Raw genomic sequence first — 17,974 nt, 5'->3', positions numbered from 1 at the left:
ATTTCTCTCTCTCTCTCACGTGCACACATAGACGCATGTATGCATACACTTTTCCTTCCCTAAGTCATTTAAGTAAGTTTTAAACATCAGGGCATTTTACCCCTGAATATATTTAAGTCCAGGCCAGTTGTCTTACAGAAAATCCCACATTCTGGATTTGTCTTATTGTTTGCTCATGATTCATTTCAGGTTAAATGTTTTTTGCAGGGATACATAAGTGAGGTTGTCTATGTTCTAGTGCATCACATCGGGTTGTCCCTGTATTGGTGATGTTGGGTTTGATTCTTTGGTTAAGGTGGTGTCCCCCAGATCTATCCAATAAACTGTGTATGGTACCATTGAGTATCTTCGTCTTCAGCCACCTTTTACACATCGGTTGTGAGCACCCACTGATGACCCTTGCCTAAATCAGTTATCTCATTAGGAGTCTTAAATGGTCATTTTTCTTATCCCATCATTCCTCCTGCATTAGCTGGCATTCATTTATAAAGAGGAGTTCTTTCTTCCCTCTCCCTTTTTGGGTCATTGTTTTCACTGTGAATTTTTTAATTCAGAGTGTTATAATCTAGTAACTCATTCTTTTTGATGCTCAAATTGCCCCATATTTGATGAGTGGGAGCCCCTTCAGCCAGCTGTGTCCCTTTTTCTTTTTATTGAGCTATAATCTACAACATAAAATTTGCCACTTTAAAATGTCCAAGGGTTTTTAGTATACTCACTATGTTATGTACCCTCTACCTCTGTCAAATTCCAGAACATTTCCATCACCCTAAAAAGAAACCTCATACCTATTAGTCCAAATTCTGCCCCCCCCCAATTATTGAATATAATGTTTTCTAGGTTCATCAATGTCGTAGCATGTACCAGTACTTCATCTCCTTGTGTGGCTAAATAATGCCCGCCCCATTGCAAGGATAAAACTACATTTCATTTGATCCCCTTATCAGTTGATACGCATTTGGGTTGTTTTCAGTTGTTGGTTATTAAGAATTATGCTGCTAGGAACATTCATATGTAAGTTTGTGTGTAAACATGTTCTGTAGACACGTACCTAAGAGTATGTGCTGGGTCATATCACAATTCTGTTTTAACTGAAAAACCACCAGATTGTTTTCTACAGCAACTAAACCATTTTAGCTTTTTACATTCCCACTAGCAATATATAAGGGTTCTGATTTCTCTACATCTTGGCTGACACTTGTTTTCTGGGAGTTTTTTGTTTGTTTTTGTTTTAATTATAGCCATCCTAAGGAGCATAAAGTAGTATGTCAGTGACTAATGATGTCAAGCATTTTTTCATGTACTTATTGGCCATTTGTATATCTTAGGAGAGTTGTCTATTCAAATCCTTTGCCCATTTTTAAATTAAGGTATTTGTCTTATTGTTGCATTGTAAGAGTTCTTTATATATATGGTTACTAGACTCAGATACATCAGCTGTGTCCTTTTGATATGCCCCCATTGGTCTTGGAGCATTTCCTTACTTTCTGGCACAAAAAGATGTTTCAGGCTCACCTTGCATTTCCCTTGCCTCTGACCTGGAATTAGTTTTTTTTTTTTTTCCAAGGAGTCCTGGTTCTTTTTAGTGGGAATCGGTATTTATTTTAGTCTAGACTGTAGGGATGGTTAATGTTACTGGATGCTGTTGGATCTAGGTTCTTTCAGTGGACATACAATATATACTTTTTTCACTTAACATCGCCTAAAAGTTGATTTATGAGTTCAGTCTTCTGTCTTCAAGTCTTTATTCTTGTTTATAGCTGCATAGTAGTCAATTATGCACATATATCATAGCTTATTCACCCAGTCTCATAGGTGGACATTTAGGACATTTCTGGTCTTATTTGTACATAATGCTACAATTAATAACTGTGCATATGTTGTTTTTATCTGTGGGGATGTATCTTCAGGGTAAATTCCTAACAGTGGGGAGGGACTGCCTAGTCAAAGGTAAATGTACCTCTGTAGTTTTTGTTAGATGTTATCAGAATCCCTTCCATGAAGGTTACATCATTTTTTTTAAAGTTTACATCATTCTGAACACCTGTCAGTTGTAGAAATTATTAACCCATTCTATTTTGCCTTGAAATTGAGTTTAGGAAGTTTGGTAAATAAAGACGTACTTGGGGGCTTATTTTATTTCATGGTGCTAGCAGTAGCATTGTAATAGCAAAGCTGCTAGAGATCCCTATATACCAGTGACTCCTCTAGATGGTTGTATACACTGACTGAATCTTCATAACAACTCGGTGAGGCATGTGCTGCCATCATCCCCATCTTAGTTTCCAGGAGAGGAAACAAGGCTGAACAGCTAGTAAGGTCAAAGTGAGAATTTGAACCCAAGACATCTAGCTTTGGAGTTTGAGCTCATTGTGGTGCTCTGCTGGTGTGTATTGTCCTGTATAGCGGGTGAGGGAAGTTTACCTATTGAAAGTGTTTTCATCTGTGGTGCTAAGCGCATGTATATTGCTCTTTAACCTTTTTCCATTTCTGTCCTGGATGGAGAAGTCGTTCTTGTTAGGTGGGAAAACTGGCAGAGAATGCACCCAAAGAGAAAGTATAGAGTATACTTATACAGAGGGAGAAGGGGCTGTAATCACAGTTTCTTTGCTGAGAAAGGTGGGTTGAGGGGCCTGCCACTCTCCTATCTTGGAAGGACCTCTGCCTCTTACGGCATGAAGAGTTTTGGGGGTCACCTGTGGTAAGGGCTCTTGTTGGGCCCTAAGATACAGACTTTCACGAGTGTAGATATCCCTGAGTGTGCATGCAAGGCCAGCCTGCCTGGTGGCCCTCACACACACTACCACCCACTCTAGATTCCTTCTCTCACCTTGGATTGGCGGCAGCACACAGAGGGAGGCAGCTGGCCTGATGGGACCGGCATGGGTGCTTTCTCTGACCTTACAGAAGTCTCACTACTTGTGAATCAGGCAAGTACAGTTTAGACACATATGGAACTGATGAAGCAGCAAAACGAGAGGGGCGCCTGGGTGGCTCGGTTGGTTGAGTGTCTGACTCGGTTTTGGCTCAGGTCGTGATCCCAGGGTCATGGGATCAAGCCCCGCATTGGGCTCGCTGCTCTGCGGAGAGCCTGCTTCTCCCTCTCCCTCTGCCTGCCGCTCTGCCTATCTGTGCTCTCTAGCTCTCTGTCAAATAAATGAAATCTTAAAAAAATAAATAAATAAAATGTTTTAAAAAAAAAAAGAGCAGAGGGGCGCCTGGGTGGCTCAGTCGTTAAGCGTCTGCCTTCGGCTCAGGTCATGATCTCAGGGTCCTGGGATCGAGCCCCGCATCGGGCTCCCTGCTCCGCGGGAAGCCTGCTTCTCCCTCTCCGCCTCCCCCTGCTTGTGTTCCCTCTCTCGCTGTGTCTCTCTCTGTCAAATAAATAAATAAAATCTTTAAAAAAATAAAAAAATAAAAAAAAAAGAGCAGAACAAGAAAGCAGCCCAAATTGGGGAACTTCACACCTTTAGGCCTCCTTCCTCTATAAAGGAAGGATCAAATTTCTTTCCAGTCATTGTGAACAGTAGAGGATGCACACCTGTGCCTGGCATGTGGTTGGTCTTCAGTGTGATTGTTGGCCCTGAACATACCTCTCGGAAACTGTAATTTATTTTATTTTATTTTATTTTTTTAAAGATTTTATTTATTTGATAGAGAGAGAGAGAGCACAAGTAGGCAGAACAGCAGGGAGAGGGAGAGGAAGAAGCAGGCTCCCCACCGAGCAGGGAGCCTGACGTGGGGCTCGATCCCAGGACCCTGGGATCATGACCTGAGCCGAAGGCAGACGCTTAACCGACTGAGCCACCCAGGCGCCCCTCGGAAACTGTAATTTAAACATTGTTCCAGCAACCCCATTTGTACCTGTGTAGAATCTACACCTTCCATTTGTGGCATCTCACATTTTGTAGTTTAATATCTCATCTATAAAGGAAACAGAGGTTGAAGGGATGGATAAGCGGTGGGCACCCGCCTGGTGCAGTTCCCATGGGATGCCACACCTGACCCTGGCTTCTGGAGGCAGGGACAGTGCTTGCTGTTGAGTACTGTAGTTCTCAGCCTGCAGGTAGCCACAGGGCTGCGAAGGGCCATCCCAGTGCTCTGCTGATTGAGGCACAGGTGGTGTGTGCCGACTGGGGGACAGAACACAGCTGTAGCAGCGTGCTTGAAAGCAGGAGGAAGAAGCCAAAACACCCACCGTGGGTGGACAGTGCACCCTGCTGGTACAAAGAGCCAGACCGTAGCCGAGCTGCAGCCCAGAAGTTTCCCTGGGCTCTGAGTCTGAGGGAATCTTGGAGCTTGAAGGGAAAGGAGAGGTTTGAGAGGGCAGCAGTGGGGGTCTAGGGTGGGCAACAGATGAGCGGGGACCAGGGCTCTGTGTGGGAGGGTTGAGGTCATGAGGTCTCTTTTGCAACCTTGGGCAGCACTGTAGACAGGAGTTGCCTCACTTTTCTAGTGTTTCCGATCCTAAGAAATTCCAATGTGTTGGGGCGCGCGGGTGGCTCAGTCAGTTAAGCGGCCAGCCGACTATTGATTTCGACTCAGGTCATGGTCTCAGGGTCGTGAGACTGAGCCCCCTGTCCTTCTGCCCCTCCACCTGCTCGTGCACTCGCTTTCTAAATAAGTAAATAAGATCTTTAAAAAAAAAAAAAGGAAAGAAATTCCAATGTGGGTAAAGTTAAAATTTTTCCAGTACTGTTAACACTTAACTTTGTTTTCCATCTTGTTTTCATCAACCAAGATGAATCACAAGACCGCCGAGATAGCTTCATATATGATGTTTTTCTAGAACATTTAATTGAACCTATTTCTTGCATAGAACTGCATTAACATTCGGAAATGATCATCAGGTTCCTCCATCTTCCCCACCCTACCTCCTCTCCAAACCCATCTCACCCAATCAGCTTCTTTAAAGAACTATTTTAAAGTTCTAGAAAAGGCAAGCAAGATGTGAACTTCAGATTATAAGCATCTTAATTTTTATTTGGGGAAGAATTCAACTGCTTAAAAGTCCTTTTTTTAAGGCAGTAACTTATTTTAAAGAGTGGGGGTGCTTGGTACATCTGTCCGCAGTCTGTGGCATGTTACATCTGTCCTTGATACTTAAAATGTTTGGCGCCATTTTACTCTGAATCCGTTTTTGACCTACTCAGAATCAGCTAACAAATGCGGGCATTAAACCCTGGAGTATATAGGAAACTAAAGGCTGTGGTTGTTTAGACTTTGTATACAAATAAAATGTGCACGTTGAGAAAGTATTTCAGAGGTTCCAATTAGCGTTCAGGTGGTTTGCACCCTGAAAACCCATCTTCGAGGCCATGTCTCAAATATAGCAGCACGGGAGGGAACAAACAGCAGGGATATTTGCTTTGCACTGCTGTAACTGCACGAGCATGCTCCTGGTTCCGGTGCAGCCTCTGCCCCACACTGGGCAGCCTTGCTCTTGATGTCCCCCTTCCCATCTATAAACACCTAAATCTAGGTTTCCCACCGTGTGTTCTGTGCGTATCATTATAGGTGGTGGAGTGGGATTGGAAGACTCAGGGTTAAACGGGTTTTTGTTTTGATTTGTTTCATGGGTGACTGGGTAGGTGTGACTTTTCAGAAGGGCTCAAGTGTGGGCTTTCCCAGCTAGCTGTGACTATGGACATCCTCTAGGTTCTGCAGAATGTTCTTTGAGAACGTTCATGTGCGGGGTTACTAAGGCTGGGTAAGGATCCCTATTTTTATGACTGTTGGAATTTGGACTCTGGTGATATTTCTGTGTGGCCTCTCAGTTTCCTCTCTCCTGCCCCACCTATTTTTACTTCTCACCTTCCCTGCCCCCAGGGAAATCAGCCATTTGTAAATTGGTGGGTTTGCCGTTATAGGGACACCCCTGGGAGCAGGTCTCTGCGACTCCCAGGGGCGGCATGGTCGCGGGCACAAAGGGCAATCCAACAAACACCTCACTTCTTGCTCCGAGTCCTCAAGGGAGGCATCACCAAACACAGCCTCAAACTAGCCCCTCTGCCAGATGGTTCTCGCCCACGCTTGGAACCATAAGTATTTCTGGCATTGAGCTGAACCGGAACCGCTCTGACATAAAAGGAAAAACATAGCCCACAGCCCCAGCCCTGACACATGGGCTGTCAGGTAGGCTTGGGTTTTGAGTCCTGGCTCCAGAGCTTAAGAGTTGTGTAATTATGGACAAGTGAGTCACGTGACCTCTCTGAATCTTAGCATCCTCATCTGGAAAGTGGTGAGGAGAATCCATCTCCTGCCTCATAGGGAGGCTGGATGCGTTGAGGTGAATGCCATGTGCAGTGCCAAGTGTGCAGATGGTCCTGAAACAGAACCAGCCGTGAACTATTTGTGTGAGAGAGAGACCTTAGAGCTTGAAATCACCACTTTCAAGGTGGGGGAGGAAGGCCAGGGAGGGAAGTTACTTGTCACTGTCCTACAGAAGGGAACTGAGAATCCAGGTGTCATTGCTCCTGCTTGGCTGCCTTCCTGTACCTAATCTGTACACTGTCCCCCAGCCCCCAGGAGCAGTGCTAAACACCAGGCCTTAAATACAAAGAAAGAAATTGCTAGTTTAGACAGCAAGAGAGCTATTTTAGGGCAAACAAGCTTTCAGCACACTATAAATTCCATCACCTGGGCAACTGCCTGATTCTTGGGCAAGGCCGCTCCCCGCCATCTGCATGTGTGGGCTTTCAAATACGTGCTTGGGGTATGTGGCCTCTTGGGGCCTCCCCCTGCCTCTCCTCAGCAACCATTGCCATCTTCCAAGGAACAGTGGGCATGAGTGGGTGACACTTGAGATACTGATGAGGAGGTAAACAAGGTAGGCTCGGCCCCTCCAGGACTAATAGTCTTCTGGGAGCAACAGACAAGGCAAGCAGTGAGTGAGTTAACACCACAGTCAGCTTCTCTGCTCAAAATAAAACCTCAAATCATTGATGCTTTTCCTCTTCCCCACTGATTTGGCCCTAAAGCTTTTAGGTGGGCAGAGCACAGTAGGTGGCTGGGGCTGGGGTGAGAAGCTGTGGTGACCCAAAGCCAGTTTCTGGAAACTGAGCAGAGTGAAGAGAATGTCCCTATGGGTGGGGATGGGGGAATGGCCTGGCATTAAAAAACCCTCCTCACTCTTCTCAGGGGGATGAAGATGACATCTTCAGGAGGAGAGGGGCATAGGGCATCAGAGCCCAAGTGGGGTGAAAACGGCAAACCCATGGGAGGGCTGGCCTAACTCCAGGTTATCAGTCCAGAGTGGGGAAGGAGGGCATCCACATGGAGTGTCAGAACCTGAGTCGGATGAAGTGAGTTTCCACGTGAGAGGAGGGGCCCAATGTGGGGTCATGTGGTAGGAGAGCATCTGTGCAGGGCCTGGGGTGATGGAGATTTGGAAAGTGGTTACATACAGGGGCATTGATCATGTAAATTAATGTATGAAAGATAATAGCCAGATTTCTCACCACCAGAGAAGGGAGTAACAAATACTAGAAAGAGAGAGAATGAGAGGGGTGCCTGGTGGCTCAGTTGGCTAAGCATCTGACTTTGGCTCAGGTCATGATCTCAGGGTCCTGGGATTGAGTTCCCCGTTGAGCTCCCTGCTCAGTGGGGAGTCTGCTTGTCCCTCTCCTTCTGCCCCTCCCCCCGCTCATGTTCTCTCTCTCTCTCTCTCTAATAAAATCTTTAAAAAAGAGAAAACTAGAATAATGGAGTTAGAGATATTAGTGTGAACTCATGGTTTTCAATACACACAGATATAAATATATATATACATATATATGTGTGTGTTATATACATATGTATATTCCCTAGCTCTTTGCACCAAGAGGGCCTAGGAGCAGCATCAGCCTGAGTGAGTGCAGCTCATGCCTAGATTTTGGTTTCTAAATACTGTTCTCCAATAAAATAAATTGGGGCTCCTTGGAGAAATGGCTGATTCTAGGGCTGGGACAGAGAAAGTATAAGTGAGCTTGGGAGATCCGTGCCAGAAAGTAAGAAAGGGCTCAAAGAATAGGGAGACATGGCAAAACAAAAACAAGAAAACAAACAAAAAAACCCCACAGGAGCCCAAAATCAAATCAGACACAATTTGAGGGGAAAAAAAAAGATTGTAAAAGGATTATAACCCATTAAAAAAATAGGAAATCATGAGTCTATATTTGATATAAATAAATTGGAAGTTTAATCAGAAACAACATTCCATTTCTCATTCCTCATTTCAATTTATATGATTTATTCAATGGGTTATCCATTATGATTAATACTTATTTTTGTGCTCAGTGTGACTCAGGTTTGTTCATTACAAGGGGTAAAAAGAGTAACTTACAATGGAGCAGGCTGGTAGACAAGCCTCATCTACTGATCAAAGTGAACAATAATAGGACAAGCAGGAATCATATGCCTCCTGATAGGCTGTACTGAGAAGAACACAACATCGCTTCTAGGGTATTTCTGCCAAAAATGTATGACCTGAATCTAATCCTGGGGAAACATCAGAGAAACCCAAATTACAGGACATTCCTGCAAAATATTGGCTGTAATCTTCAAAAGTGTGAATGTCGTGAAAGTCAAGACGAGTCTGAGGAACTGTTCTAGTCTGAAGGAGACTAAAGAGAGAGGACAGATAAGGCAACACTTGATCCTTAATGGGATCACTTTGCTACGAAGACATAGGGACATTTGGCAAAATTTGAATGGGATCCAAGGATTACATGGTAGTAACCTATCAATAATTTCCTGGCTTTGATGGTTGTATTCTGGTAAAGGAGGACAATGTCCCTGTTTGTAGGACATACGCACTACTAAGATATTTGGGTGTGATGGGATATTAGGTTGGCAACTTACTTTCAAATAGTCAAGGGGGAAAAAATTTCTTTGTACTGTACTTACAGGCTTTTGGTTTTTTGGAGGTTTTTTTTTTTTTTTTTGTAATTTTGAGATTGTTTCCAAGTATACATTTTTTTTAAAAGATTTTATTTTTTTGACAGAGACACAGCGAGAGAGGGAACACAAGCAGGGGGGGTGGGAGAGGGAGAAGCAGGCTTCCCGCCGAGCAGGGAGCCCGATGCGGGGCTCGATCCCAGGACCCTGGGATCATGACCTGAGCTGAAGGCAGACGCTTAATGACTCAGCCACCCAGGTGCCCCCAAGTATACACTTTTGAAAAGATTTATTTATTTATTTATTTGAGAGAGAATGCACGTGAACAGGGGGAGGGGCAGAGGGAGAGAGAGACTCTCCAGTAGACTCCTCGCTGAGCGTGGAGCCTGATGCGGGGCTTGATCCCATGACCCCAAGATCATGACCTGAGCCGAAATCAAGAGTAAGATGCCAAACCAACTGGGCCACCCAGGCAACCCCAAGTAAATACATTTAATTAAAACTTTCAGGGACGCCTGGGTGGCTCAGTTGTTAAGCATCTGCCTTCGGCTCAGGTCATGATCCCAGGGTCCTGGGATCGAGCCCCGCATCGGGCTCCCTGCTCGGCGGGAAGCCTGCTTCTCCCTCTCCCACCCCCCCTTGCTTGTGTTCCCTCTCTCACTGTGTCTCTCTCTATCAAATGAATGAATAAATCTTTAAAAAAACAAAACAAAAAACTTTCAGGTGCCTGGGTGGCTCAGTCGGTTAAGCGTTTGCCTTCAGCTCAGGTCATGATTTCAGGATCCTGGGATCAAGTCCCGCATCAGGCTCCCTGCTCAATGGGGAGTCTGCTTCACCCTCTCCCTCTGCCCCTTCCCCCGCTTTGTGCGCTTGCTCTCAAATTAATAAATAAAATCTTAAAAAACAAACAGCTTTCAAGTCTGCCCATGTATACAGGCTAAAGAGCAAAAGCCGTGTAACATTTGTGCCTTTGACAATAGCTCCTAAAACCTCTCCACCCCCATGACTTCTTTAGTAAATAAGTCCCTCAGCCATACTTCATTCCCTCCTCTAATCTGGCTTCCTGGACTCTGCCCCTGGCCTGTCCTACTATCATACTTTCCTGCCCACTCTGACTACTTGCCTAAGGCCTGTCCATCCTTTGAGGCTGAGCTCAGGTGCCCACAGATCCAGGTAACCTCCAGTCCCCCCTTCAAGAATCAGGCTCCCTGAAATCTTGGGGTGTTTCTGGCTGCACCAGGGTTTCCCCAAATGGGTCTGGGGATCCCTAGGCATCCACAGATACCCTCTTGGGGGCTCTATGAACTTTTTTCTTTTAAAGGGCTCTATACAGGGGCACCTGGGTGGCTCAGTCGTTAAGCGTCTGCCTTCGGCTCAGGTCATGGTCCCGGGGTCCTGGGATCGAGCCCCGCATCGGGCTCCCTGCTCCGCGGAAGGCCTGCTTCTCCCTTTCCCACTCCCCCTGCTTGTGTTCCCTCTCTCGCTGTCTCTCTGTCAAATAAATAAAAATAAATAAATAAAGGGCTCTATACATTATTTAAGGTAACAGAGTCTGCTACCCATTTGATAGAGACGATAAGACTTTGAATTATTCATCTCTACTTTTTGTTTTCACCCCAATCTGATCATGTCAGTCCCCTGCTTAAAGAGCCCAGTGCAACTCTGATGGCTCTCCTGCGTGCAGGGGCCTTCAGAATGTGTTCCCAACCTTCTCTGCCTATCCGTCCCTGCCCCTGCCCCTCACAGACCCTTTAACCCTCCCCGTCTGAACACACACCGAGACTGCTCACCTCTTTCTGAACCCCTCAGGCCTTTCTGTCAGGCCTTTGCTTAGGCTATCTCCTCTTTCCAGAATGTCTTGCGCTGCTTGTTCAGAATAATGACAACAATGAGTGAACATTTGCTGAGTGTCTGCTTTGTCTCAAATACGATTCTAAACCCTTTTCAATTTACAGGCGAGGAAACTGAGGCCCACAGATGTTAACATCTTGTCTGGGGTGACATAGCCAGTGAATATGGTCTTATGTTCCACAAATGGTTCCTTGCGTGCTTACCCCATGTCTGGCCCTGGGCCAGACCCAGAGGACACAACAGAGATCATGGTCTGGAAGGGCTGCAGATGGATGGGTAGATACTTTGATGCAAGAGGCTGGGAAAGCCAAGGAAGAAGCAGCTGATCCAGCCTGGGGACTCAGGAAGGTGTTCCTGGGTGAGGTGACATCTAGCTTGAGCCCTACAGGAGACCTAGGAGTTAGCCCTCTTCACTGGTCTATTTTGAAAATTAAATGAGGTAATATATGAAAACCGAGTAGAGCAGTGTCGGGCACATGGAATGTACTTTAAAAATGCCTTCTCCTGGGCGCCTGGGTGGCTCAGTTGGTTAAGCGACTGCCTTCGGCTCAGGTCATGATCCTGGAGTCCCTGGATCGAGTCCCGCATCGGGCTTCCCTGCTCGGCAGGGAGTCTGCTTCTCCCTCTGACCCTCCCCCTCTCATGTGCTCTCTCTCATTCTCTCTCTCTCAAATAAATAAATAAAATCTTAAAAAAAAAAAAAGGCCTTCTCCTCCTCCTCCTATTGGCCTCATAAAGGAATGGGCAGGGTTGCAAGGTTGGGGCGCCAGCAGGTGGGATTATGAATTATGTTTAGCCTCATGGAATTCAGGACAACCAAGGGGAACGTCTAATGGGCAAGTGGATGTAAGTAGCTGGAGCTCAGGAGAATGGTGTGGAGTTAAGAAGGGTGATGAAGCTAGTACCCCGAGAAATACTGAACTCCAGGGACCAAACCTATAAAGAGGACTGAAAAGAGCAACCAGAGAGGTAGGAGAAAAATCAGGAGAGCCTGGGGCCATATATCCCAGGCAAGGAGACTGCTTCAAGAAGGCAGAACAGTTGGCGGGATCGCAGGCTGCTGAGTGAATTCCTACGTAGCCTTCCAGACGCAGGTTAGCTCCTTGAGGCTTTCCCTGCCTCTCCTACCCCAGGCAGTTGTACCGGTCTGGCAGTGCTATAGATATTTGCAGCAGCAGATTCCTGTCCCCACCTTAGGCCCAAGCATCAGACTCTTGGAGGAGGTCCTGAAAATCTACCCCTTGAACGATTCCCATGCACACTGAAGTCTGTATACCCCTGCGTTCTAGAGAGAAAAAGCCCAGGGTAGGATTCTCATTGGCTCAACTCATGTCCCAATCCCCCCCTAGCCAATCTAGGGTAGAAAGGGACCAGGACTGGTCATTCTTGGGTCAGGGGCAGACCCTTCCTGGGTGGGCATCACCTGGGAGGTGAGAGGTGGGAATCGGAGTTGAACAGGAGCAGTCCATAACAAGGTGGGGTGCTGTCATTAGAAGCAGGGGGACGGATGCTAGGCAGACAGAAGCAAGCATGCGCACTCCGGCCACATAATGAGTACGCCTACAGTTCTGCTGTTAGAGCCTTGAGGCTGCAGCGTGTGGCCCGGTGGCTGGCACATGGAAGTGGGCCATCGGCAAAGGTTGGGTTTATGTATGTCGCCCCCTGGCTACCGCAGCAGCTCCCAGAGTTTCCCAGGCTAGTGTAGTCAGCATCCGGCCTGGCATGGCCACGGGGACTGGAGGTAAGTGAAGGCAGCACCCACATTTTTTTTTTAAAAGATTTTATTTATTTATTTCACAGAGAGAGACAGCGAGAGGGAACACAAGCGGGGGTGGGGGGGGGGGGGAGAGGGAGAAGCAGGCTTCCCGCCGAGCAGGGAGCCCGATGGGGGGCTCGATCCCAGGACCCCGGGATCATGACCTGAGCCAAAGGCAGACGCTTAACGACTGAGCCACCCAGGCGCCCCAGCACCCACATTTCCTTATGGTCACACCTTCTACTTTCCCTAGAAAACCATTCCCTCTTCTCTGCCACGAGAAGAGAAGGTGGAGGGCCGCCAGGGAGAAGCAAGGCAGCTGCTGAGCGGGCGAATCTTTGCCCGAATTTGAATCGTCGAGTGCCCACAAAGTTTGGTGGCAGCAGGACCTTCAAACTGGCCTCCCACGGAGGGTGGGGTTCCACCGGCGTCTCTGGGAAGGGGTGCAGATGGATTGGCTCGAGTTGTCCTTGGTCATAGGAACTGAAGGAATGTCAAACTGGAAAATCCCAGCAAGTACTATTTTTAGAGAAGACTTGGAGAGCATTTTTCTGGCTGAAGAGAACAAGTTTTTTCAGAAGCAGCAGTTAACTCCAACCCCCGAACTGCTCCCGCCTGGAATTTGCCCAGGCCCAGCCCCTCCCTCCAGGCGTGTGGGAACGGGGCTGGAGGGGTTCGGTCAGTCGCCCCATGGAGGACAGGGGCATCTGCTTCTTTCAAACACAAAAATGGGTTGTTTATTTTTACATCTTTGAGTCTAATCCTTCAGACATAAGGAATTTGTATGGGGACTTTTCCTTGAAAGGCCATTTACAAGTGAAATCGTTTCAAACTTAACTTGTTAGTCTTGTGACATTAAACATCAGATTTTCTTGGGCATTTGGTTCATTTTGATATTAACACCGATCATTTTTAATGCTAAACTTAATTCATCTTCCCACTATATACTTCATACTTGAAATGTTCTAGTTCCTCACCACCGTCTATATTTTTGTTTGAAGAAGTCTCTAGGGATCCTGCTAATTACTGAGCTTATTAAAAGTAGATTAGATCTATTGCTTAATTGAAGTTACAGGAAAAGCTACCCCCACTTTCAGCACCCACAGAGATGCGCTAGGGAGTGGCCTCAGGATGTGAACCCCCTTTTGCCTCAACAACGCCAGGCACGGCCTCCAGGTAAAGACCACCTGGGACCACACCATTCAAGAAGGTGTTTTGGTCCCAGTCCTTCATGGAATTAAGAGTCTAAAGTCCTTGGAGGACCAATGCTCTTGAGGTTAGAACTTTCCATGAGTCCATGGAATCATTGTGTTTGTGGTGTGGGGCTAGAGTGAGGAGGCCCGCAGACTTGGAGATGGTTGCCCTTGGAGGGAACTAAGCTCAGGGCTAAATGAGAGGTTGAGGAACTTGGGCCAGGCCAGGCCTGATCAGGTGAGCCGGGGTATCCTGGGGAATAGCCCCTATTTAAGGGTGCTATGCTCCAAGAAACTCTTTCAGGACGAGTTCAGGGATTGAGATACGAATTAGCATTGTGATTGTTGGTAGAGTCTATCCACTGGCAGCAATTAATAAAGTAACATCTGGTTTGTCCATCAGGCTCTTCTGAGTCGGGTTGCCTTGAGTCAGCCCTGGATATGTGGACCAGACCCTGAAACCAAGGCACCTATTGGAAGGCGGCCCACTTTTCTACCCTGTGTCATCCTCAGTTTGATCTCAGCACTCACGGACACCTGGGGCACAGCTACAGCCGCAGACTCGTGATACATTACAATTTAAAACTGAGGAAGGCACCGTAATACCAGGTTGTACCTACCATTGCCATGTGGGATGCCTAACAACAGCCTTTGGAAGTCTGTTTAACTTCTGTTAAAAACCAGAAGTAAAAATTTTGAGTCTGTCCCTAGAACTAAAAATAAACCTAGGCTAGTGTCCAGGAACAGGGAACAGTTAATAAGTACCGGAGGAAGCCTCTAATCTTGCTTCCGCTCAATCCTTCTCCCTCAATGAAGTCAGAGTTCTTAAAGTCAGGCCTCCCCGGGGCCACTCTCCTGCTTAACACTGTTCAGAGTCCACCCTGTCACATGGCCCAGAAGAGTTTTGGAGGGACCGGCCGGAGGCTTGCTTCCAGCTTCAGGTCTTGTCTGCCATCCTCCTTCCAGCTTCAGGTCTTGTCTGCCATCCTCCCCCCCTTAAATTCTGCATTTGAGCCTCTTCACAGTGCCCTGCTTTTGCTGTCTCTGGGCCTTTGCACATCTCGCTCCTTCTGCCTGGAACACACTTCCATCAACCCTTATCATCTCTTTGCTTAGCTAACTGCTGTTCACATTTCAAATCTCAGCCGAAATTCTGATCCAGAGACTCAGTTAAATCCTTGGCTGGAAATTCCCAGAGCACATGCTTACAGGTTTCAATACTTGCTCTCCACGTCCATGCTGACAGGGCCTGTATCTGCCTTGCTCACCACGGACTCTCAAGTTCCTTTTTTAAAAATTGTATTTAACTTAGCTTTTAGATATTTAAAATTTTTAAAAAATATTTTGTTTTTTTTAAGTAATCTCTACACCCAACATGGGGCTCAAACTCATGACCCCAAGATCAAGAGTCATGTGCTCCACTGACTAAGCCAGCCGGGAGCCCCCCTTAGCATTTTTTTTTTAAAGATTTTATTTATTTGACAGAGACACAGCGAGAGAGGGAACACAAGCAGGGGGAGTGGGAGAGGGAGAAGCAGGCTTCCCGCGGAGCAGGGAGCCCGATGCGGGGCTCGATCCCAGGGTCCTGGGATCATGACCTGAGCCGAAGGCAGACGCTTAACGACTGAGCCACCCAGGCGCCCCATTAGCTTTTATTTTTGTTAAAGTTATATGTGCACATAGTTGAGAGTATCAGATCGTTCTACAAGGCCTATAACTCTCCTTAAATTTCCTGTTCCCCAGAGGCAACACTTTGAAACTTTTAACTGAATGTTTTGTACTTATCTTTATATTTTTAATTAACATGCGTATACTGCTACCTCTTGATTTTTCAGTTTTAAGCATCTACTGATCTCTCATGCTAGATGATGAGTATTTAGATCTCTTGCATACCCTCCCCTTCTCCCTATCACACCTGCACACATCCTGTCCCTCTATCCTTTCTGCTGTAGTTACTTCTGGTTAGATCAGCATTCGTTGTTTACATTATTATCGTTATGCAAATATTACTGACAGCTGAGCCTTGAGATTTACCATACTTGTTGTCTATGAATCATTTTATTTTCCCTGCGGTTAATAAATATATATGAATTTTTGCTTAGTTCTTTAGGCATTTATCCCTAACTTATGTCAAAACTTTCCTGAAACTATGTATTTCTTTTTCTGTATATTCAACACATTAATTTCATCTTGAAGAAGTCTCAGAGCCTCTGGCTGCTCCAGTCTGGGCTGGGTGACTCCTAGCCCTGCTGCACTGGGGCCTCTGTCCCCTCACCCTTGGATTCTCACCACCTCTCTCTAGGCTGCATCCACCCTTTCCTGGATCCCGTGTCTTTTGTTTCCTTGGTTTAAATCCTTGTTCTGGTGATGTCCTCCAGCAGCTGCCTGAGAAAAGGACAAAGGGAGTCTCTACATGTCTGAAAGAGACATCAACTCTCATACCTGATTGATACTCCAGACAGAACCAGATTTCGAGGTGAGGATCATTTTTCCTCAGGATGTGGAAGGGTTTGCTTCATTTCCTTGTAGCTCCCAAAGTTGCTGTAGAAAAGTCTGATGCCTTTCTGATTCCTGATCCTTTATTAAAGTGAAACCTGCTGTGTTCCTCTCTGTAACCTTGAGAATCTTCTCTTTGCCAGTCCCATGGGCCTGGGTGCAAGTCCCTGTTCATTCACTGTCCTGGGCACTGTCCAAAACTCATGTTTGGCTCTGGAAAATGTTATTGAATTATAATTTTATGGTTTCTTCCCTCCATTTTCTTGGTTTTAACTTTATGGAAGTCTTACTATTCTATTATTCTTTTGGACTATTCTTCTAATTTTCTTTTCTCTCATTTCCCATTTCTTCGTCTTTTGGCTCTACTTCCCATAAGATTTCCTTTTCTCTAATTCTTTTATTGAATTAAAAAAATTTTTTTTTGCTTTCATATTATTTGGCATCCAAGGAGATACACACACAGAGACACAGACACACACAAATACATAATTTTCAGTATGGTGCCCCTGCCCTCCACTGTGCCTAATGACCCACTCCTACATGGGCTTGGTGCTGCCTGTTCCAGAGCCCTCTGTCCTGTGATACAACCTAGGTTGTAGTTCAGCTTTTCCCTGTGCCAGTGTAGGGTTTAGCTTTCTTGGATCTGCTAAGTCAGTTACCACTTGCCCATTTGCTATCTGTTTCCAACACTTTGTTGCCCTTGTCTCCCATTCTTTGTCCCAGTGGTTTTATGCCCCCCACCCCAAATCCCCATCACTGTCATTTTACAGGGATTTTGGGAGACATCAGAAGCCAAAGCCTGCGTCCAACCTGTCTTTTTTACCTGGCAGTCTATCTCCAGATCCTAGTATATTTCTTAGCACACAGTAAGTGCCCAATATGGTTGGATAGAGTATTAGAGATCATTGTCTTTCCCATCTTTGGTAACCTAAAGGTGAAAGCCCTTTAAATGGCAATCTTTTTAGTTATGGTGTTTACTGCATCTCAGCTTGGAGTTCACCAGCCTATCTATCTACATTATATATTAGGCAATATTGTGTGGTGAAAAGTTGGAACCCAGGTTCTGCTCACCACGAAATTGTGTCGCTGGGGACAAGCTACTACCACTCTTGAGTCTTAATCTGCCCTTCTGTAAAATGGGAACGATAATACCTTCTTCAAGCGTCTTGCTCAGTGCCTAGAGCATGGGAAGTTCTCAATATTTCTGGTGTGTAAGAGTTCAGTACCAAAGCAACAATTCTTAGAAAGTCAGTGTTTTACTTGAGCTTAAAATTAGCCTTCACACTTGAATTGCAAATTGGTACCTAATTAATGCCCGTCAGAGCAAAAATCTGTGTTTAACCTGACTTGACGATTAGACAGAGATTGCAAAATCTTTTCAGCTGAGAGGGAACTAACGTTGCTTACCGAGGGTCTACAATGTGTTAGCGCCCCTCCACGGTCAGGCCGGTGGATCTAGAACTTTACATTGGGAGTTACAAATATTTATAATCGTGTCTGTTCTGCAGACCTCGTGCTGAGCGACCCCTCACTCATTCTTTCACTCCCGCCGCGCTCAGTCCCTGGCTTCAGTTCTGCTATGTTGCAAGGCGCCCAGGGTGGGAACCCAGACCCTTAGCCTCCTCTGATCCGACCCACCCTGGACCAAGCGCCGTTCGCAGCAGGGGGTCGCACAGCACATCTTGGTCTTCACCGGGAACTCTCCCAGGCTACCTGCAGAGGACCCCACTTTCTCCAGAGGAAAAACTAAGGCAGCACCCTGGGAAAGCAACCCTGTGTACTCTAGGTCCACTTTGACGCT

This window comes from Phoca vitulina, unplaced genomic scaffold, assembly GCF_004348235.1.
Source record: "Phoca vitulina isolate PV1807 unplaced genomic scaffold, GSC_HSeal_1.0 scaffold30, whole genome shotgun sequence".
Taxonomy (NCBI): domain Eukaryota; kingdom Metazoa; phylum Chordata; class Mammalia; order Carnivora; family Phocidae; genus Phoca; species Phoca vitulina.
This window is presented reverse-complemented; position numbering follows the sequence as displayed.